Source organism: Vidua chalybeata, chromosome 2, assembly GCF_026979565.1.
Source record: "Vidua chalybeata isolate OUT-0048 chromosome 2, bVidCha1 merged haplotype, whole genome shotgun sequence".
Taxonomy (NCBI): Eukaryota; Metazoa; Chordata; class Aves; order Passeriformes; family Viduidae; genus Vidua; species Vidua chalybeata.
This window is the reverse complement of record NC_071531.1, coordinates 105,118,482-105,140,986: the sequence shown is the minus strand read 5'-3', so window position 1 is coordinate 105,140,986 and position 22,505 is coordinate 105,118,482. Positions and strand designations below refer to the sequence as shown.

At 36.8% G+C, this 22,505-nt stretch overlaps 1 long non-coding RNA gene across 1 annotated transcript in view; it reads left to right on the top strand.

Moving 5' to 3' along the window:
• The window catches only part of LOC128802581 (uncharacterized), a 310,109-nt gene extending 290,717 nt beyond the window's left edge, over positions 1–19,392 (top strand). The window contains exons 7-8 of the long non-coding RNA XR_008435497.1: positions 18,861–18,939; positions 19,081–19,392. This is a non-coding gene — a long non-coding RNA (uncharacterized LOC128802581). The remainder of the gene's footprint in view (positions 1–18,860; positions 18,940–19,080) is intronic.
• Positions 19,393–22,505: the final 3,113 nt, after the last annotated feature.

Here is a 22,505-nt window from a genome sequence, read left to right as displayed (position 1 = left end):
TCCTGGGAAGTCTGAATTTCCATCCCCTTGAAGGACACACTAATTTTTTGGTAGTTGTGAGGATTTTAGCATTGTTATGAAAATTTTACCTATAGGAATAGAAAATTAAAAACTGACATATGGAGTCTGGTTCAAATGAATTTGAAATTTGCTCCTAGAGACCTCTCTCTGAAATAATTGCATGACATAATATTCCACTTTACAATTTTTCAGCTTTTGTTTATATTCATGAATTATGGTGAGACTGCAGCTCCAGGTCTTTATGGTGAAACAGATGAAATTTGATTCTGTATAAGGAATGACGTAAAGATCTGAAAATCCATTTAAAAGAAAGAAGTAGTACCCTAGAAGAATTAAAAGGCATAGTTAAGACAAAGTAAATTCAAACAATCTTTACCAGTGTTTTTCTGTGATTTCTGGTATATTTAGCTTTTACATATATATGCTGAAAAATTCAGTGATTTGTATATTTATACTGAAAAATACAATCATTACTCATATTAGCCATGACTAAATTAATCCTTTTCCTGCTAATTTATCCCTGTTGGGACAGTACCATAACAGGAGACCTCTGCTTTTGTTCATGCTATGAATCTTGTCTGGCTCAGGAGAGCAGGTTAAATATCTTTGTTTTACCTATGTTATCTTCCTGAAACCTGAAGGACTACTTAGTTATAAATATGAAGGGAAAATCTGTTCCAGTACATATGTACCTTCTCTGCATTATACCTCTAATAGAAAATGATTGGGAACTGACATACACTGACCTCCAGCAGATAATTATCTGATAAAATTGATACTTCACTTCAAAATGCCTAAAAAATTATACTGTCAGATTGATGTTTATTCCTAAAAGCATTCCGGAGAACTTCCCCTTGATCTTAGATCAGTCCATTGTCAAATTCCTTAAAGGCCACATCATTTATAAATGATATGAACTGCAGATGTATAATTCATGCGGAGCATAAAATAAGGTTTAAAACATTTGTATTAAAAACGTAAGGTGATCCTATATTAAATCATATTTATGGCCTAATTTTAAGGTATGAATCCTTCTGACTGAAGTTTAGTGCTTACTTTTTATTTTTTAGAATTTATTGAAAAAAGAGGCAACTGTGACAACGATGTTGGCAGACAAGTGGTCTCTTTCTAAAGTCCTTGTGTTGATCTGTCATATTATTTTCCATTAGCTCCCCCTACGCTTTCTCAGATTGCTTTCAGCTATATTTTTACTAAATGTTTTTGGAAGTGCAAACTGCAGATTTCACCCTCATTGTTTTGACATTGGAAGCTCAAGGTTAATGGAATTTCTTACTGGATAAAAAGAAAAATAATGACATTTTAAGTTAAATCATCTTGTGGATATAGCCAAATTGCACGAATCCTAGAAACCATTGCCATTAAAAAATATATTTTAAAAAAAGCCTATTCTGGATGCATTTTACTAATTTTTTCTTCCTTCTCATTAAGGTCTAAAAACCTCCTAAAACTTATATATCTTTTCCTACTGCAGAAACCCAACTTTGGTATCATCACTTCTCAAACATCTTTTAATAAATTCTGAGAAGTATAATAATGCTATTTGATATTATAATCTTATTTTTAAAACCTTAGCCTTGATGTCATTATTCACTTTTACCAAAAGCAATAGAAACCAAAAATTGACATGTAGAGCCTGGTTCAAATGAATTTGAAGTTTGCTCCTGGAAACCTCTCTCCAGCAAAACATAGATTTGCCACTGTCTAAGTTCATAAATGACCTTAATTGTTTAAAGACCATGTCTTTACACCTTTGAAGATCTGCAAGCATTAACTAATATGACAGTGAGCAGTATTTTGGCAATATTCTCTCTGAGATTTGTTTTCTTTGAAGTGTTAGCTAGAGTTATGCTTGCTTTCCTTTAATAGTGAAGAAAAATAGCAACAGGAATTGATCTCTGGTAATACATTATGGGACTTCTCTTTCCACTTTGCCTCAGTGATGGGAATTCTCCTGAAGTTTGCTTTTATAGTTCACGGGTGCTAGAAGTTAATGATCTTACGTAAAAGCAGGCAGACCTTTGGGTGTTTAAACAACATCTCACCTGATAAACTTTGAAGAAATTATTTCATCCCTCTTTAGGTGCTTGGTGTCACCACACACAAGCGGGCACAGAACAGCCAGAGCTCCCAAAGCAAGGGGAATGGCCAGGCTGCTGCTACAACTCCCAAACTGACAGTACAATCCCCGTAGTGCAGGAGGAATTTTGCCCCTAAAAAAATTTACTTTCCTTTTTTTCCTCCTTACTCAGCTGTAAATCGTGCTTTTCCTTGTTCCCAGAACAAGCAAGCACTTTATTGTCAAATCTTGCTTTTCCACACCATGTCCTGTGTGCTGTTGTCTCGCTGTCCTCCTCCTTTACTCCTTTGCCACCTGTTGCCTTTCCTCACACATAAGCAGTGGCTATGGAGTGCTGTTTTGTCATCAGGATGCTTCACAGAAGTGCTTCCCAGGTGGCAATATCAACAATAGCAACAGTAATTTTAAGGCTGAATGTTTAGTATTTTAACAATCTCTCTCTCTTTTCCCAGGTGTCACTACTGCATTCGTAATTTGACTATCCAACCAAGTAATAGTACTTGGGTTAGAAAAATATGCAATATGTAGAAGAACCAACAATAGTCTTGCCGTGAACTAGCTTTTAAAGGTGTGGAGTTTCTACTATCCCTCTTCAGAAAACTTTTCTCATCTACTGTCCCTAGTTTGGGATAGGAAGCCAAAAGATTTGAACTTTGTTCGAGTTCACCCATCAAATTCTTAATCTGTCTCAGTAATTTCCCTCAATATGATTATTTCTTGAAACAGTAACTGAAATATGATAGCAAATAAAAAAGAGGAAATAGCACTGCATGCGTTTATTATATCAGATAACCTGATATCTTCATTAAATTAGGATTTTAAGTAACTGATTTCATAGGCAAGGAAAATATTAGATTTTAGTCTGTGGGGACTTTTGTAATGAATTTGAAATGGTACTATGCAGAAAATTACCTTTGTTTAAGAACATGAAGATAATAAGCAGAAATTTGAGATCAATAACAAATTTTCAAAAGTTTTGGTCTTGGAGATGATGAAATTTACAAATGAAGTTCCCTTAGGATCACTCCTGAGGCTTTTCTTTCACTATTTCATTAATATTTTTCACATAAGGACCATGACAGTGACAACTGTTCTTGATGTTAAGTGGTGTTGGCAAAACACAGGGGAGCAAAAATTTAGTACTGGAAGAACTGGATAATCCCAAGGAATGGCAATAGATGGGAAGAGTGGACTTTTTTATTGCAACATGAAGGTCGTATTTTGAGGCCAACATAAAAAGAATTCCCATTTTCAAGTAGAAGGGAATCATTTGGAAGTAATGAAAATATGTGTGCAATTTTAGGGACAATTATGTGCTTCCCTTGTAGTAGAACTAAAAAAAAGGGAAATAGGACTCCAAGGGTTACAAAGTGAAAGGTTTGCTGTTGTGCCTGGAAAAATTTAACTCCATTGTTCAAAGACCTGTAAGATTTAACTTGAAGTAGCATTGAATAGTCTAGAATAGTTAGAATTTTAGCTGTGTAATTGACAAAGAGGACACAAGCACCAGCAGTCTTTTCATATTATTTTTGGACAACAGTGGGGGGAATTTTTTTTTTTTTTTTTTTTTTTAATAATGTGATTTACAAGAAGCAAAAGTGGTGGTTTTCTGTAATGCTTGTGAAAAGCACCAGATGAGATGAGCAGGTTTCTATGGAATGTCTGTCAGGACAGACATGAAGTGGTACACACTGCTTTGCTGCTGCTCACCACAGAGGCTTCACACACCTCTGTGGTGCTCAGTTACCATGCCCTGACCATTCCTGCTCTCAGAGAACAGGAATGCTCAGCTTCAATCTGCTGAACCCAGGTCTTGCCACAGGGGTCTATGAACCTCTTTCTAAACTGTTACCTCATGCCTACTGAACTAAGCTATATTTTAATAAGTGGTTTAATTACAGAGATGTGATAATGCTATTTTTCCATGTTAAACAAGTAAATACAGACTTATGTTTGGGTGCTCCTACAAAGGTGTTCTTTGTTTCTGCCTTTATACAGGTGACTACACAGACTGTAGGAATGTGAAAATAATTTCATTTGCAAGGCAATTCTTCTACTTCTGATCTCTACTGTAAAAATTATGATCAGTGCTGCTTTTTGTAATTTTCTACTGGGAGAAACAAACAGGTGACCCAGGAGACAGTTTTGTACTAGAGCCCAGTTCAACACAACAAATTCATTTCTTTTTAGGTTACCAATCACTGTGATCTTGCAACTTTCATGTTTGAAATGAAAATATTGCTCTCCAGAGCCACAAATCTCTCATAAACACCTCCATGGCATCTAGTATGTTTTAAGGAAAAAAAGTGCATATTGAGAGAATAAATACAGGAATTTTCCCAGTTCAAAATAAGTTAACATAAGTTGCATTATGTACTTAAAGCCATTGTAATTTGTACTTTCTTAAATGATACTATTTTCATTGTGGGAGGTATGGCATCACAAGCAGCCTTAGGTGCCTTACCCCTCACTGATGATGTTGAGCAAAATGCAAACCATGAGAGAAAAATGAGCAGCTGGTGTTTGAGCATCTCTTGCAAACATCTTTGTAAAACAATTTCAGAGTCCATTCACAAAGGGGTCACTGGCTGTTCTGCTCTTTTGAATGTGCAAGGGTGATGTAAAGGGGAAAATTGAAGAAAAATGGTGTATTCTCACCCTCTGTCCCTGATCTTATTCAAATGGTAAGAGAGGAATAATCAGTTTCTCTGGAACTAGCCTTATTTCAGTATTAAATCAGACAGAAATTTTGGCTGTTTACCCTGGAGTGGGCAGGGAGGCCTTCTGGTTCTGCCAAGAATAAATCATAGATGGTGATAATAAGATTAATATTAAAGCTTGCATGCTAAAGAGCAGCAGCATTTGGGTTTGCATCACCACCAAGAGACAACATGTCAAGCTGGCTTTTATGGAATATTCCTCCAAAGAAACTATATCAGGAAATAGTCCATGGGTGTGGGAGAGACCACACTGGATGAAGTGAAGTAAATAAAGCTATTTTGCTGAAGTATTCATGACTTGAATAAGCATGTGTTTGGAAGAGACAAACAGATGGGCAGAGGAACAATTGTTTTCAATGCAGGTTCGAATCTGCTTATGGTTTATGCTTCTTGGATTAGCTTTAAATGAGCAAAGACTCTTATCTTTATCTTCATAATTACTATCCTTTGTCATCATTCTGGACTTCCTCCTCTGTATCTAACAAGGCCTAAGTATACCTTAAGAGGGAAAGGGACCTTTTCCCTATCTATATGGAGAGGAAAATCTGCCAAATTCTCCTAAGTATAGCTTAAAAAAGGAGGAATTTTGATGGAGAGGGAATGGGTAAGAACATTAACATAAAAATAACATTCTTTGCAGCAAGCCCTGTAATAATGAAAAAAGAAAATGTACAGATAAAATGCTTTGATAGTGCAGGACCTGGGCTAGTACAAACTGACGTTATCATCATCATCAAGAGGAGTTCATCCTGCTGTTGCTGTACAGTACAAAGAAGGTTAGGAATGATAAACATGCCCTATGTTTTCAAATCAATTACTTAAATTAAATTCCTTTGTATCTCTTCACTTTTGTTCTCACCTATTTTTATTCATGAGCCTTTCTTCTATATATGTGTTAGCAGAGGCATGTGTATCTCTTTTTTTTCCCCAATAAGGCTTGATTTCAGTGGAAAAGTTATCTCTTGGATGGATTCAGCATTCATAGGCTTAATATTCCCATCATTGATAACAGATTAATTGGAGCTAAAGTGCTTTCTTCCCTGTTCTCTTACACACGTAACAGGACATTTTAAAAATTATTTTAAATATTGCTTTCATAAGTTAAGGTCTGAGTTATCCTAACTTTGTGCTCAGAAAAAGCCTCTTCTGGGAACCTCTGGATAAACCAACAGTGACACTTCCATGCTTGTCCCTCTCCTTTGCTTTCTCTTCCTTCTTCTACTTGTTCTGGGATCCAGAGGCCAGCCAAGGAGGAAGGGGAAAACCAGGAGAAGAGAGGCTTTGAGGCAAAGTTGGCTTGTATCAGAATATACTACGGCTGTTCCTCAATTTAATTGATGAACCAGGAGCTGAATTCATTAAGACATTTGGCCTCTACCATATGTGGAATAAAAACACTTTTCCCCACTCTTTATATGTCTGAGCTCTTAAAATTATAATCTCCTACTTCATGTACACATTTCAGTGTGTACTTTTATAAGTATACTCTTTTTCTTTCTTTCTTTCTTTCTTTCTTTCTTTCTTTCTTTCTTTCTTTTCTTTCTTTCTTTCTTTCTTTCTTTCTTTCTTTCTTTCTTTCTTTCTTTCTTTCTTTCTTTCTTTCTTTCTTTCTTTCTTTCTTTCTTTCTTTCTTTCTTTCTTTCTTTTCACCCTTTTTTGGGTTTATATCTTCTCTGCTCAAACATGCCTTTGAAGCTTCTGCTATCAATATGAAATTGCTTTCTATTAACTGAAACAATATATATATGAAGTGAGTATAATCTGAGCACAATACATTGTTCTAAGCAGCAGCAGCAGTGAAAAAGCAAAGTATTGTTTACTGTAGAACAATAGAAGTGGTTAGTGCCTGTGGTATCCATTCAGCTTGTATTTACTCAAATACTGTTAAGAGCATTTTAGCCAAAAACAAATTTGAAAGGCCAAACAGGAGAGTAAGAGTGAGTAAAATACATAAGGCAGGGAGGGAGGGAAGAGGAAAGGCTGACAAATGCTAGGGGAGTGAAATGGATAAACTTGTGAAAAGGGGAGGGAGGAAAAAGAAGATGGCTGGCAAGGATAAGGAAGGTGAATGGAAAGAAAGAAGAAAGTTTTTATATGTATTTTTGAAATAATGTTTGATGCCACGTTTATTTCTGATAGCACTCTCTGTACATGCACATAGACAGGCTTATACTACACAGACTGAAAATGATGCCATGAATGCCTAAAATATCAGTTTATATAACTTTTGCTGTAAATTTACAGAGTGCTAAATTCTTACATTGAGAAAATGAGGTGACAGAGAGCCTGTGAGGATTAATTGGAAGGAATTAATGTGGAGTCTGTATCTTTGGAGAGATTTTTATTTCAAGATGCCAAGTCATTCTCATAATGTACAGTCCTCCATGGCTTCACTCACCCAGCTGTAGCATTTTCCTACTGTTTCACTGCTCTCTCACAGGCTGCTGTTTCCTCTTTGATTCTGACAGCTGGACCCTGTATTGGGATCCCATGAACTCCCTTAGAATGCTGGAATGAGGGAATCCATGTTCTCTGCTTTTGTAGTTATGGAAGTTTGCACTTTCTGTGAAGATTTAAAGAGCCTTTTGCACATGCTAGTCATTAATTCAATCCATCAGAAAATAAACATGCATGTGAACTCTATCCTATTACATTCTGTGGGGATTTTAGTCTGGTTCTTCCTTACCAAAAAATTCAATTAAGACAAACCCAGGGCAAATATGTTGGTAAAATCTATTTTTATCCTTGAAATTACAGTGAAAATCCTCTCTCCTGCATAATCGGTGGTACCAGTTATCAACTATTTAAGGAAATAGGTACTTAAATCATAACAGCTAACTAATTTTGTAACTTTTGTAAGCTCTGTTCTAGTTATGCCCTTTTTGAAGTTATTAAGTAGTGCTTATACCATCCCAAAAGTCCTGGAAATTCATTTAGTGAAAGATCTCCCATAGATGCATTGCATTTTTTTGAACAACATGTTTTGAATCTGCCATCATTCTAGGAGTTAAATCATATTCTGGTCATCATAAAACTTCCATTTATTATTGTGTACAGTGTATAAATACTAATAAGTAATGGCTGTAGCCATATGTAAACCTTTGAAAAGACAAACCTGTCCATGTGAATTGGGGACTTTGTGCAGAATTGTCTCATAACACATTGTGCCACCTATTTTTGTCTCACCTCCATAAGCAACGTTCAGCCAAGATCTAGCTAGGTGGTTTTTGTTAGGTGGTGTATTTTGCTATTTGTATGGGGGGGGGTTTAACTGTCCTGCAAAGTGATGATCCCATGGTGATGGGTCATGGGAATCTTGTTTGTGCAGGGCTGGGAGAAACCACCGGCTGATTTGTGAAACACCCACGGAAGTTCTTGATCAGTTGCTAAGACTACACAGAGAAAAAAGCTTGGTTTGGCCCTCCTGGAAAGCTTGACTTATTTTTATTTTAGTTAGCTTTTGTGGCCATGTAAACCCTCAGGTAAAATAATGAAAGAAAAGGAGAAAGTATCTGAAATTTACCCCTCGAAAAGCAATTTAGTTGAAATAATTGTTAATTCAATGTGCGAATTGAGGTTCAGAGAATAAAGCAATTGGCCTTCATGCATATATGTAAAATTTGGGGGTTTGGGGATGCAATTTTCTTTCTTAATGGGTTGACATTCAGTAAAATGCCAGTTTAATGAAGAGAGAATTGTAAATAATTATATTAGAACTTCTCAAAATTTCCTTTAGGTTGAGTTTGTCAGAGTTGTAGATCAGAACTAATAGTGATGACTAGGAAGAGTTTAGATTTCTTTTTTTGCCTTGCCAGTGTTGCTTCTTGGGCTTACCTAAATATTCCCAGGCTGCTCTCAACTGAACAAAAACTGCTTGTAAACCCAAAATGTGAAGTACAACAGATTTTAACTCTCTTTCTGTATCTATGCTTAATAGTCAAGGAAAATAAAGGTATTGTTTCCTGAACAGGATTTCATTTATTTGTTAAAATTGATATTTGAAGCTGATCTGAATTTGTAGAATTTGGGAATCAGTTAGTGACCAGAGTGCAGTTAAATGGAGCAATAACTTTAAAGTTATGATAGTGACATTAAGTGTGCAGACTGAGGTTCTTCAGAGCAGCTTATGCAACACAAATATACAGCCTCTATAAAATGGAATGGGAGCTGCATAGTTGCAACTCTAGCACAGTTTTAAAGGTTTATGGCACTATTTTAAATCAATTTTGCAATCCTTTTGTTTATTTTTCATACAGTTGAACACAGGATTCTTTTTTGCAAGTTGTGATTGGCTTCAACCCTTCCAAGCTTTCTAAATTCTGGATCAAATTTAAGATGCAAAAATATGTAATTTTTAAAATGCTGTGGCTTTAAGAACAATAAAGGACAGAGGGTGGGAATGAAAACAAGGTTGTGACCTGGATTAACTATGCTTTTGATAGATTAAGTTTATTTTAGCAGTTTGGGCCTCTCTGGAATGGAGACTGGAATAGAGAAATGCACTGGGTTTTTTTTTCAAAAGGCCCTATTTCCTGCAACTTCATTCTGGTCTGTTTTCTTCCTGTCATCATCTCCTTGGTCTCAAGAAAGACTACCTGACTTGTTTATGTAAACCTGATGACAGAATTTGGACAAACAGGAAAGTAAGGAAATCACTATGTTCTCAATTGTAAGAGCAGGGCAAATATATTCCATATTTCAAGCAACATTTGGCTTTAATAATAATACTACAAAGGGAAGACATGCTGCCCAGACAGAAAGCAGCATTCATGGAGAAAGAATCAGAAAAGTGGAGAAGGTATATTCAATCCTTTGAGATTTACTTTTGCAAAAGTTAGCTTAAATGGAGAACAGAAACTGCATATTGTTATATAAGTTTTTAATAGTTGTAGCTTAGCCAAATCCCTAAGGTTAAAATGTTTAAAGAAAATAAACAACAAAAGAAATAAAATTAAAACAAAATACTCTCAAGTGCTCTGTAAAACAATCTTGAAGACTATCCAGAAAGCACATCTGTTGTTGGATGATGGAAAAGTGCATGATAAACAACCAAAGAGCAGTGCCACTGGCATGGAAAGATACATTTTCAAATAGTCAAGATAAAGTTGTGGAACATAGTAATACCTTCCTCTCATGTCTGTAGAATTTAGTGCTTCACAGGATAAAACGAAGGAAAAATGAAATCTGTTTCAAGGTGGAGAAAGCCAATGCACAGACAAAACTTACCTAAGATTGTGTGTTAGAGCCCTAACACAGCTGGAAATGGAACCAGGGTCAGACTGGTGCCTCATTTGATAAGTCACATCTCATTTGATAAGTCATATCTCTCCATGGCATAGTGGGGCAAAGCTCTGTCAACTTTTTTGTAAGTGCATTTACTTTTCTTGAGGATAAGAGAGCTCCTGGAGAGAGAATGCAGAAGTGTTTTTCTTTCTGCCCTCATGTGCAAAATTATTAGGGGTACAGTTGTACTCAGCTGGTATTATCAGTTTAGTATTTTCTAGATATTTACAGAGTCCAATACCTGTTTCAGTTATTTTTGCATAGTGGCAGAAAGATCAGCCCAATGTGTGTGCAGGATGTTTAAACCTGGGAATTGAGCTGGTGAAAGGAGATCATGAGAAGCAAAGAGCTGGAATGGCTAACTAGTGTGGGTCCCTGACCCAGCTCATCATCTCAGAGGATGGTGATGAGGTAGGTGGACACATGGAGGTGGTGTTAACAGCCTTGGTATGGGCTGTATCCCTCAGGTTGATTCCAATCTGCCCAAATGGCCAAACCCCTACAGGAGCTCAGATAAAATAAGTCCACATCAGCTCTTGTACTCAATAGGACTTTCCTTTTTAAACACCTCATGCAAATCCTTGAGTATTTTGAGTCATCAGTCAGGACTAGGAGTCTGGGACATGGATGAAGAATCAATCACCTTCTTCAAATTTATGATTTATGTAGGTCAGGTGAGGTGCTAGCATAAATATCTGAAAAGCAGGCACCTGAATAAAGAGTGTACAATGATCCAATTAAAACTTTTTTATTAATACTTATATACTTTGTTTCTTTCAAAGGACAAGGGGGAGATATTTTTTAGCTGGAAATATGGGCTTTCCATATGAATAAGTTGCTGCAGTCCCAGGAAACCTGCACTGTGAGCATCCCAGTATCTCAATCAGACCAAATAGGTTCATGATCAGGATATGCTGACATAACTACCACTGAAGCAAATACATTTTAAACAGGTTTACTCTGACTTTGTACTGCCATAGACCTGCATGTCAGATATAAGCCAATCTTAAGCACCTTATTTTCACCATACTAAGTTGGCGCTTGCTTTTGAACAGGAGGTAGGAGCAAGTTACATTTCAGTAGCATGTAACTCTTTAATATTCAGACAGGCATAGTTAACTGGCAGGGCCAGAATATTGCATGTCAATGTTTAATTCTCTGCTGTACAATAAAATTTTTAGACAGCTTGCCAAAAATCACAGAGGAATAGAGCCATAAATCTCCTCTGGTCAACAGTTTACATTTGGAGTGACAATGCCAGGAGTCTGCTAAGTGTTAAGGTTTCTTGTGAGATGCATGGATTCAGCTACTATTGTCTTCAGTTCCTACTTCAGCCAAGCTTTTGTAACTGTGTGTGGAGAGAAGATACAAGTAGTCTATTCCTGATTCATAATTCGGATTCAATTTATAGACTACCCAAGAGATAGAGAAGGAAGGATCCAGATTTAAGCACTTTTTTCCCTGGATCCATTTTTATCCCCTGTGAGAGGGCAGCAATGTCTGCCAGCAGTAACTATTTAATCTCCCACTTTGAAGCTGTTCCTTTGCATGCACTCACTAAAACAGGACTAGATGCTGGTCTCCTGGGAGAATGCCTTCAGCAGTAGTCAGGCAGAGACTCCTTTTTTCTTCTGCTCCTTTCTTGATATTTCTATGCTTTAGACAGAGCTGAACAGGAAAGATTAGGAACAACTGTGAAAGTTGTTGAGGTATGTGCACTGAGCATCAGGAGCAAGGTACCTCTGTGTGTACATTACAAAGGAAGTCTGAACACATCAGCCCTGTTGATGGAGGCTTAACACTGCAGGGACTTTACGTGTCTACGGATAAGGAAATGTCTGAACTAGAATATAAAGGTTTGTGTACATAAATATGCAGACCTCAAATTGAGACTCTTTTGTTGTTGTTTTTTCCCCTCCACAGGTGAAGTTTTTGGATAAATATATCTCTAAACGTTGGATTTTTACTTTGACAAGTCACAATTATATTGTAATTATCTTCTGCCTGTGATCCTACTTCTCTGTTCTTTTAGTACTACTTTTAATGTTTTGCACACTGGGTAGCACATCTTTCTGATTCAATGGAGGGAGGTTATGAGGCTAGGAATTTATGCAACTTGTGCCTGCAGAGACCTATGTTTCCAAAATTCCTTGAAAATTATTTACCTTCTGCCAGTAAGTATGTGCTAATATTCAACAGTAATGTATCCTCACATTTAACTGATTCAATGATGCAAAAAAAGTGCTACAGAAAAAAAAAGGAAACTGCCTGTTAGGACTGGAGGCAGGCAATGATCAGGTTGTATTGCTATGAGTAATGAAAGCTGTGTGACCTGGTTCACTGACAACCTGGTCATCCAGAATTTTTAGCATATTGGTAGGAATTAGTGCTTTTAGTAATTCTCTGTATTTAAAATGAGAAGAATAATACCTCTATATTCAGTAAAGTTACTCAGTCAGGGCATTATGTTGGAATAAATTGAGAAAGCAAGGAAAATGGTCATAGTAAAATTCTGCTGCTTCATTTGAGACTTGAGATCAATAAAACAGGTGAATGATAATTAGTTAAGAGGAAATACAAATACAAAAACATATCTTGGAATTAATTTTTGTTGTTTTTAAGATGTCTGTGAACACCTTATTTCCTGTTATTCAGCTGGGGTTTTGTTTTATGATAGAAGACCAATTCCTTCTTCAAGGGGATTGGGAAAGGACAAGGATCCTGTCATCTTGTGAACAATCAAGGCTATGACCCAGAAAACTGCATGTGTAGATTTACAGTTTCACTTAGAGATAGTAAATTTGTGGTATAAAAAGGTATTTATAAATTATTTGATACAGGAAATGATTGCTTAGCACTTGGAGACAAAAAAAGGAAGATATAAAAAAGTATTTAGCAGAAAGAGCAGACTATGATGGTCTTGAGCTTATGACCCTGGTTTCTGAACATCTGAGTTGAATGAGTGATCTATCAAATATGTTTAAACCTGAAAAAGGGAAAAGTTGGTGTGTCTTCAATTTTAGTGTGGTCTTTAGGTACCATGATAGGCTCCCTGTTTTGTTAGCATGAAGACCACTTAATTTTGTTAGGATATTGCTGTTATTGAGACATAAGTGCTGATGGATAATAGCAAAGCAAAAAGGAGCTATATTTGGAACAGCTTTTCATGGTTTCTAGAGCTCTTGTACTTCCCCCCCATTGTCCCATGTCTCTCTGGAGCCTTCAATAACTAAAGGGAAAAGCTGAAGAGCTGCTTAAGAGCTACTTCAAAAAGAGCAGCAATAGAAATCAACAAGCTTAAACTTCAACCAGGTAAATGAACTGTTTATAGGTTAAAAAATAATTAGATTTTTTTTCCTTTGATATTTCAAATACTGTAAGACAGCCTGCCCCTTCCAATAAAAGCCCCAAAAAACAGCATTAGGTTATTATAATCTGGTACCACTTGCATTCATGTGTTCTGTAATTAGCTTACAAGAAGTTTTATACATAAATATGGAAATAGCCATGATTTATTCTGAACTGACACTACTCCCTGCTTATACAGAGTTGCTGCAGCTATTCCAGAATAAGAATTTTGTGAAGGGTGAAAAAGAACTGTTTAGAGATATTTCTGATCTCTCTGGACAACAAAATTGGAAGAATAAAAAGAAAACTAAAAAGGCAACCAGTATGGAATTCTTGGATTTATGCTTTACTAGCAGTGTAGACTTTTCACTCTATGCACAAGTACAAAAGATGTGACAGTGTCAAAAGGAAGGAAATTCCACTAGACACATCAGTGCAGCTGTATTTTCAATAAAGCAGCAGTTGAAATTTTTTTATTCTATGTTACATTGCATAGGAAATAAGCTTCTAGACAAGGGAAATCCTTACCTAGAACTAGAGCTATTAAGAAACAGGTTTTGGAGAAACAACTGCTTGTAAGGAGAAATACCTGAGGTTAGGATTTGCACTAAATACCTAGGAAAAAGCAGAAATAGATCTGAACAAAATATTGGGGTTTGGTTAGTCTGTGATGTCATAGACATGCTGAAGCTGAGGGGTCCTTGACAGCATCTACCCCTTGAGGATAAACAAAACTGAATTTGAAGACATTATAAAAACGAGTAAAATTGAGACAAATGAGAAGCTTGTATTTGTACGAGACAGCATCACTTAGGAATCTTAAAAGGAGGTAATAATAATGTAAGGCATCTTTTGAAAGTATAAAACAAATCAATCTTAAAGTAGAAAAACAAGTTTGTGGAGCTGAAAAAAAAATAGGAAAAGTGGGGGGAACAGTAAGAGAAGCATCTTAAAAATGGGAAAAAGGGTCATAGAAGCACGGTGCAGAGTTATGGGTTGGTCTGCAGTAGAGTTAACGTGACAGATACAGCCACGGTCATGCCACACCCAACAGTGCCTTCTTCCTGAGGAGGAAGGCTTTAATGCCAACTGTAAACTGGCCAACGGGCAAGTATGGAATTTCTATAAAAACAATTAATCTTTTCAAAGAAAGTTGGGTTTCTTGGTTAATTTTTTTTTGGGGGTTTATTGTTATTGCTTTTATTTTATAAATTGTTATTCCTTTTATGAGTCTAGAACTGAAATACAACATATCATTAAAAGGATATAATTAAACATGTTTCTGGATAATAGAAGTGAGAGTGGGGGTAAATTTTTAATTGCTTGGACCAGTTCCTTTTCAAAACCACTGATTTTTATCAAAACAACTGATCCTTTTTGTCTAGAATTGACTCATTACCATTGCTTTAAATACCTTTCTTTCTGCAATGATTTTCTTTAAATCCTGAGTTCTGTTTCAATCCTGGGTGAACATCAAGATAACATGATATGCTTGTTCTCTGCTCATACTCATCATTCTTTTGCATATCTTAGCTCCAGTGCATGAGAGAGAGATATTATTTACATAAAGTACATAGACATTTGATTTTGCAGTCAATGTTGTATGTCAATATTAAGACAAGACTCTTAAATTCAGTTCTCAGCTATTCAGGTTAAAATTCTAATGCCCTAGGTGTAAGTTCTATGAATGTTATTAAAGTCATTTTATTGACATTTATTTATGAACAAATTGTTATTTAAATAATCTGTAACTGAAGAAATGCAAATTACTCAATCAGGAATAGTGGTCAGTTTGGGTTTCAATTATTAAATCATATTATTTTTATTTTTTATTTTATTTGGTAAAGGTTTAATTCTAACATGCATGTTAGCTATAGCTGGAGAAGCACATCTGCGTGACAGAGTTACACTCTAGTCCCAATATTTTTTGTTTGACCAACATTAGTAATATTACAAGCCTATTATACTAAAGAGTTGTATTTGTAATAATTGAAATATATGATGTATATATATATCTATGGAGCTCTAATTATAGAACAAGCAGAAATGAAAATAATGCATTTTTATCATCAGTCAGATGTAGATTCTCCTAAGGAAATTAATCAAAATCCTATTTCAAATTCCCTAATCACCTACAAGGTATTTTTCACTCCTTCTCAATCCTCAAGTTTCTTTGCTTGTTCTGGGGAGGTGTTGAAGAAGAGAAGTCAGAGAAACAAAAGAAGGGACAATGTCTTCTTTACAGAAGACAGTTCAGTGGGATTACCTGACTAGAATGTACTATTCTGTGCATATAACCTGCAGAGGTGAAAACTGCTTAAGGAGTAGTAAGTTCTTGGTGACATCCCTGGCATCACATAAAGCATTTCTAGAGAGGAGCCTCTTTGATATTCGACCTTGATGCAAAAATACATGAAGGAATTTTATCTGCCTTTTGTTGCTTATATCTTTATGTAACCTTGTAAATCTGTAGCTCCAGATGTGCTGCATTTGCTTTTTTGTCATGACATGAGATGCGAGTGACTTCAAATTAACTGGTCAATACTAGTGCATTAATGCATAAAAAATAACCACATACTTCCTGGGTTCTAAAGACTGCAGATCAAGACTCCATGCTATGAGATAATCAGACCTGCAACTCTTCTTTAAGCTGCACTAGCTAAAAAAATGCCAATTCAAAATATTCTTGCCTTAGAGACAGGTTCCTGTGGCAAAAGCAAAACGAAATCCCCAAACCCCAACAACCAAAAAATCCCACAAAACCCAAGTAAGATAATCAGAGCTAACCAAATATTAAAAAAATATTCACATCAGGTTTACAGTCTGAATAAGAACTCAAAGCCATCATAGTGTAGTCTTCATGCAAACCTCAAATTTTTGGGCTGGCTTTTGTCTGGGATTTTCTAGAATTTTTTAGAGAGGAGATCTTGTGTATCTCCCTGAAAGTACTACCTGATCAACAGATCTATTATACAGAATTACTGTGTCTGAGGGTTTTAATGCAGCAGACATGAGACAGAACAAAATGCACAGTCTAGACATTTTTGAGCTGCAGTTACAAATACAGAGGGTGGGATGGAAGCAGGTGGTTGCCACAGCAGAGTTTCTTGCCTGTAAAGGTTTTGTATGTGTCACCTCTGCATTGCACAGCAGCTTCAGAGTTGCTGATTTAGGGTTACAGGACATGTGAGTTTCCAAATGGGGACAGGGTGAAGGGACCAACCCTGTGTGTTGAGGTGCTCAGTGAATCCCACTGTACCTGCCATGGCTAATCCCATGTCCTGGGCCACATTTCCTACATAGATCTGTCCTTTGCAAGGTGTCTTCAGGAGTTCCCACAGCCTGTCTCACCATCCCAACCCCTGCAGTGAAACTGCAGCAGTCCAGCCCTGAAAGCAATATAGAAAACTGCAGCCACTTTAGACAACTAAATGACCACTCCTTTAAATACCCTCTGCTATCCTGGAGACTGATTCTTTTTACAGACCAGCTCCACTCAAGACAATAGCATGCATTGCATGATTGTAAAATCGGTGTAAATGGGATCAAAAACAGATCCATTAACTGTAATTAGGGAATGTGGTGTGATCTTATTTCACTGCACTGTATACAGCCTCTGTGGCTGTTATTTCAAGTGACACACATTTGTTTTCCAGCACTTAACTTGCACATAGAATTAATGGTAATGCATCCAAGAACTGATATTGCTAATATGCAGCATTAGGATAGCTCTCTCTCTCCCTAGCTTCTGCTGAGAAAAGGATTCCAAAAAGAGAGAAAAATAGCTCAGACCCTGTGGAATAATGACATTTCTGTCTTCTATAGTGAAGCACTTCAGCCCAATGAGTGTTGAAAATATAGACTATTATTTACTTTTCATTGTAGTGGAAACCATTTTCAGTGGATTGCACATTTCTATCAGGGCATATCATTTGCTCCTCCTAGAAGCAAGAAAATTCTGCAGACAGATTTTTGCCTATCTTTAAACCCTTGACCAGCTGACTAACTCCCAAGGTTTAATAGCTGGTAGGCATCTGTAGGCAAAAGTAAAAAAACACTAGTTCATCAAGGAACTACATCATGCTTCCAACATGTGGCAACATGAGTGCCTCTTCACCATCTGTTATTTGTGTGAGGATTTTATTATGTAAATGACAGTACACACTGCGCCCTAAACAAAGGAAGATCATTCCCCTTACAGTATGTTACGACTGCCAGGCTTCTGTGTCAGCCCCGAAACAAATAATGAAAGCAGCAGAGCCATGGCAGGCAGAATAGCTTGGGTTCTTCTACTTCTCCTTTCAAAAGGGAGCGAATATCTTGATGAATAATTTGTTTTTTGCATGTACGGTGACTCATAAAGATGTGTAGTCAATGAAAAAGTGAAGAGTAGACAGGTGAAACTAAATTGAGGTGAGATTTGCAAGCTAAAAGAGATTGAAGAGACAATCCTGCAAAACTGAGGAGACTTCTAAACTCTCTGGTGTCGCTGAGAGCCAAAAATAGGATACACGGCTCCTAAATCATCTGCAGCAGACAAAATGTATTGTGGGATAGGGTTGGAAGTAAGATTCTGCCCTGCATCCTGATTTAAAATTTTCCATTAAATTACCAATTTAAATTGAAATGTAATTATCTTAACTGGCATATTTTTGGCAGCTGTAATGAGGAGAAAAAAAAAGAAAAGAAAAATATCCCTATGCTACACTGGATCAAGTAAAAGCCCATAGGAGTTCTAACACTGGCCCTTAATCAAAGTCTGCAAAGACACAAAAGCTTTGAGCTAATCTATGCCAAGCCATGTTGGACAGTATGGCACTGCCAAGAGCATCCTTCTGGTGGCATTTAAAGCACCTGGTGCCCTAGGAAAAGAAATCATATACAAAGCTGTAAATTCTCCATTTTCCTTATACCCATCTACCGACCAACAGGGGTTGCTGTGACAGCAGCACAATACTGCATGGGAAAGAAAACACACCACTATTTTTATTGCATTAATTTTTTAAATGTGTGGCACACAAGTAGTTATCTGCACATGCACTCTTCCTTATTGGGTGCTTCATGTGGTTTCATATAATTAAAACATGTCTGTATTTATTGGTTTAACTCAAATCTTAATTTGATAATTGGAAAAGATACACATTAAGGATTAATTTTTATTCCAGATTAATTTAGAAGTAACTGAAAGCAGTGTCAGAATTGACCAGATTGATGATTTTAGGGTGCTTGGTTACTTCTATGCATTGTTTTTGTGTGATTTCTTACGCTTGTATTTGTCAACTTTTCCTGACTTAATTATGATTAAGTGTTGAACTTTACAGGTGGCCAACTGCTGGTACTGCTGTATTGATCAATTGCTTTTATTAATGTGCTAAATTTTGTGGTTGCAGCAGGATCATATTTTGTGATAGAACAGCTAATAGCTGGAGAACTCTGACATGAAAGTCCCAAGCAGCCCAGCCTTAGCAGGTATTCATTTTTTTTTAAGTTATCTGTTATTGTTAAGTTAATTGTTATTGTTATTCATTTATTCATTAACATCTAACTTCATTAAAGATATGTCTGTAATGTTTTCATGCTAAAGGACAAACCTGTGCTACTTTTTAACAGGTAGCAAGGAAAGAATAGAATGTGTACAGAAAGAATACAGCTACAACTGATGCCTGGAAACATAAGTACAACTGGCTTTTTTTTTTTTTTTTTCCTGAGGTCCTCAAAATCAAACTCTATACTATTTGTGAGAACCTGTTGTCATCGGGGTTTTTCAGAATTATAAATCAATGGCAACTGTAATCTAATTCCTCAAGTCAAACTATTTGGTTCAAGTTTGCAAATGTGAAATAAGCTTGTTTTCATTATTTCAGATGTCAGAAACAGTTCAAAATAAATTAGGATATTGATGAATATTTCTGTATCCTTATATTTTCCTCTCATAATTCATGTCTAAAATTCAGATATCAATTGAAGATAAATTTTTGCATAGATGGTATTCAAAGCAGCCTAAATGATATTTGTGATGTGGAATGGTTCTCAAAATTAGGAAGAAATGTGAAATATATATAGATTTTTTTCATCACACTTTTTGAAGCACTACTTACTTCCTACACATTTCTGAGCATGTTCTCCTCTTATTCTATGAACAGTGATATTTTCATGAATATCATGGATAAAGTTATTAATTTTGTGTCCAATTTACTTCCATTTGAAGCTATGCTTTCCACAGTGTCTAGCGCAGACAGACTCTTTCCTTATATCACAAAACTGAATTAAACTCTAACTGTAGAACTTCTGTCTTTTATCCACCAAATGTTGTTTTATACATAACATATATTCATATATGAAATTGGTGATTATTTTATATTCTGAAACTTAGAAGTGATGCTTCAAACCGGAACACCAATGTTATTTTTCTTGAGATGCAGCATGTTGCATGTAACCATAATTATTCATTCCTATGTAAATGTTTTTTCTCTACCGGTTTGTATATATATAAACTAATGGGGAGCAGTTACATAATAAAGACTCTGTAGGGCTGAAGTCTTCAGAAACTTAGGAGCCTGGAAATTACATTATTAATATCCTATACAATATTTTATCGAGTCATCTGTTTTCTGTTTCTCAGAACTTTTTGGTGTGGGGAAAGGAGTCCAACATTCTCACAACTCACTGATTTGAACAGAAGCTGCAAAACTAGGGAGAAAAATCATCCCACTCTGGCTATGGTCACAGCAATAGGACTTCATCCCAAGGCACCTGCGCTCTGCATCTGGCCCTGAAGGTCAGCAAAGAGAGGGCACAGTCACCTCTCCCTGGGAGTAAAGGGTTTGCCACAGTCCCTGGCACCGCTGGGATGGCGCGAGTGGGATGCCAGTAGACGTCTCTGCAGGGTGCTAAGCTCAACCCCAGCTGTCAGAAATGCCTTTCAAGCCCTTTGGTCAAACAACAGGGGGTCTTAGGAGGTGTTAAAAGTATTGGCCAGCCTTCTGACCCAGGGTTGTGGAACAGCATCACAGAGGAAAATATTCTGGTCCTGGTTTTTGGACTCCAGGGAATGTAGAAAATGAAGTTGTGACTCAGATTTAGTAGTTAGTTATGCTATTTGCACATGCAAACCTCCAGAGAAAAAAAAACCCAAGCAAAATGAAAACAGAGAGCTGTAAAGGTAAGGTATTTCCATTCAAAGTTTTCCTTCAGAATGCCAAACAAAGGTATAACAACATAACAATTATAAAACTTAAATAACTTTTATATCTTTATTTCCTGTAAATTCAAGGTGATTCTTACACCTCACCTAAATTCTGATGTATCTCCTCTTGATTTATATGAGATTTTTAACCTCATTTATATGAGGTTTTGCAAAACAAATTTAATTCCTGATTGCTGCTTGATGATGCTATCTGTTGGTGTTTCTTCTCTTACTTTCTGGTACCTGTTTATTTTTGTGTTGCTGCCCGGACTCCCCTTTCCCCATGTCACCAATCATTTCAATCCTTGTTTTAACATTGTATAATTTATTATTTCTTTCACAGTGCTGTGTTTTCTTTCTTTCTGTTTTATTAGTGTACAATTCCCAAGGTATCTAGCAGCTCTTGGGATACATTGAATAGATAGAGCATGGTGGACTGGGTGTCTGAGACTTAATATTTTTTGTAGCTGCCAATAGCTTTGAGCATGTCAGTTTGTCATTCAATATTTTTGTTTTCTTCTCATTTCTAGTAATGCAGATAGAGATTTCCCCCTTTGGAGCAAAATGCTGGGATGTTCACAAGAGCTATATAGATAGAAAATGGTGCTGATAGCAGCAAAAGAAGAAAGCTTTCATCATCCAAACAACATAGAACTAAAGGTGTTGGAAACTAAAGGCCAATTACTCCCTGAGGTGCATGGGGGGGCCACTTCCACTGTAATCAGTCTTGTGGTTGTGAAGGCAGAAGAGGACCTTGACTGTCTGTATCTGGACTTTGTCAGGCCATTTGTTTGTGACCAGAGTTGTGTCATTACTATGGTTTTTCAATAAAAGGATGTTCACTGAGGCATCACATTGATATTTTTGAAGTATGTTCCACATTTTCAAAGGAACAAATTTATCAGCATAGAATTGAAATGTCTGGCTGCTTCAGTATGCAATTGACATGCAAGGGCATTCATTTTTCACCTACTGGATGTAAGGGAATGAGACCCCCACTGGACTCCTGCATCCAGCCCTGCTGTCCCCAGCACAGGAAGGACAGGGACCTGTTGGACTGAGGCCACTAAGATGATCAGAAGGATGGAGCAGATCTCCTATAAGGAATGGCTGAGAGATTTCAGATTATTCAGCTTGGAAAAGAGAAGTCTTCCAAGTGACCTAATTGCAGCCTTCCAGTACCTGAAAGACAGAAAGAGACTATTTACAAGGGCCTGGAGTGACAGGCCAGGGGGAAATGACCTCAAACTGACAGAAAGTAGGTTTGGATTAGATATTAGGAGGCATGATGAGGCCCTGGCACAGGTTGTCCAGAGCAACTGTGGATGCTCCATCCCTGGAAGTCTTCCTGGACAGGCTGGATGGGGCTCTGAGCAACCTGGAGTAGTGGAGGGTGGCCCTGTCCTCAGCTGGGGGTTTGGAATTTAGATGATCTTTGAGCCCCTTCCAACCTAAATCATTCTGTGATTCTACAGTTTTCTACAAGTGAAGGCATGTTAAAAAAGATATGATTTGGCCAAACCTTGTTCCTTTTCCAAAGAAATTTTGTGGGAAATCTTGTCAGGCTTTCACCTCTGAGTCCTGTACTAAGCCAACCCCTTGCAGGTATTTTAAGTCTTTTGGTCTTTCTGCAAAATAAGGCCTTTAGCAATGACCATTGGACCTTCCATTAAGTATGTTCACAAAATCTGAAGAGGGATCCTGTTCTGGCTGACATATGTGACTTTTGAGCCTGAGAGCTGAAGTGGTTCCTGCAGGACCATCCAGCAACCAAGCTGATTCCTTGGGCACTGAATATCTGGCATCACTTGCTAAATATGCTAAAGAAAGCAAGGCTGAAGTTGTATAG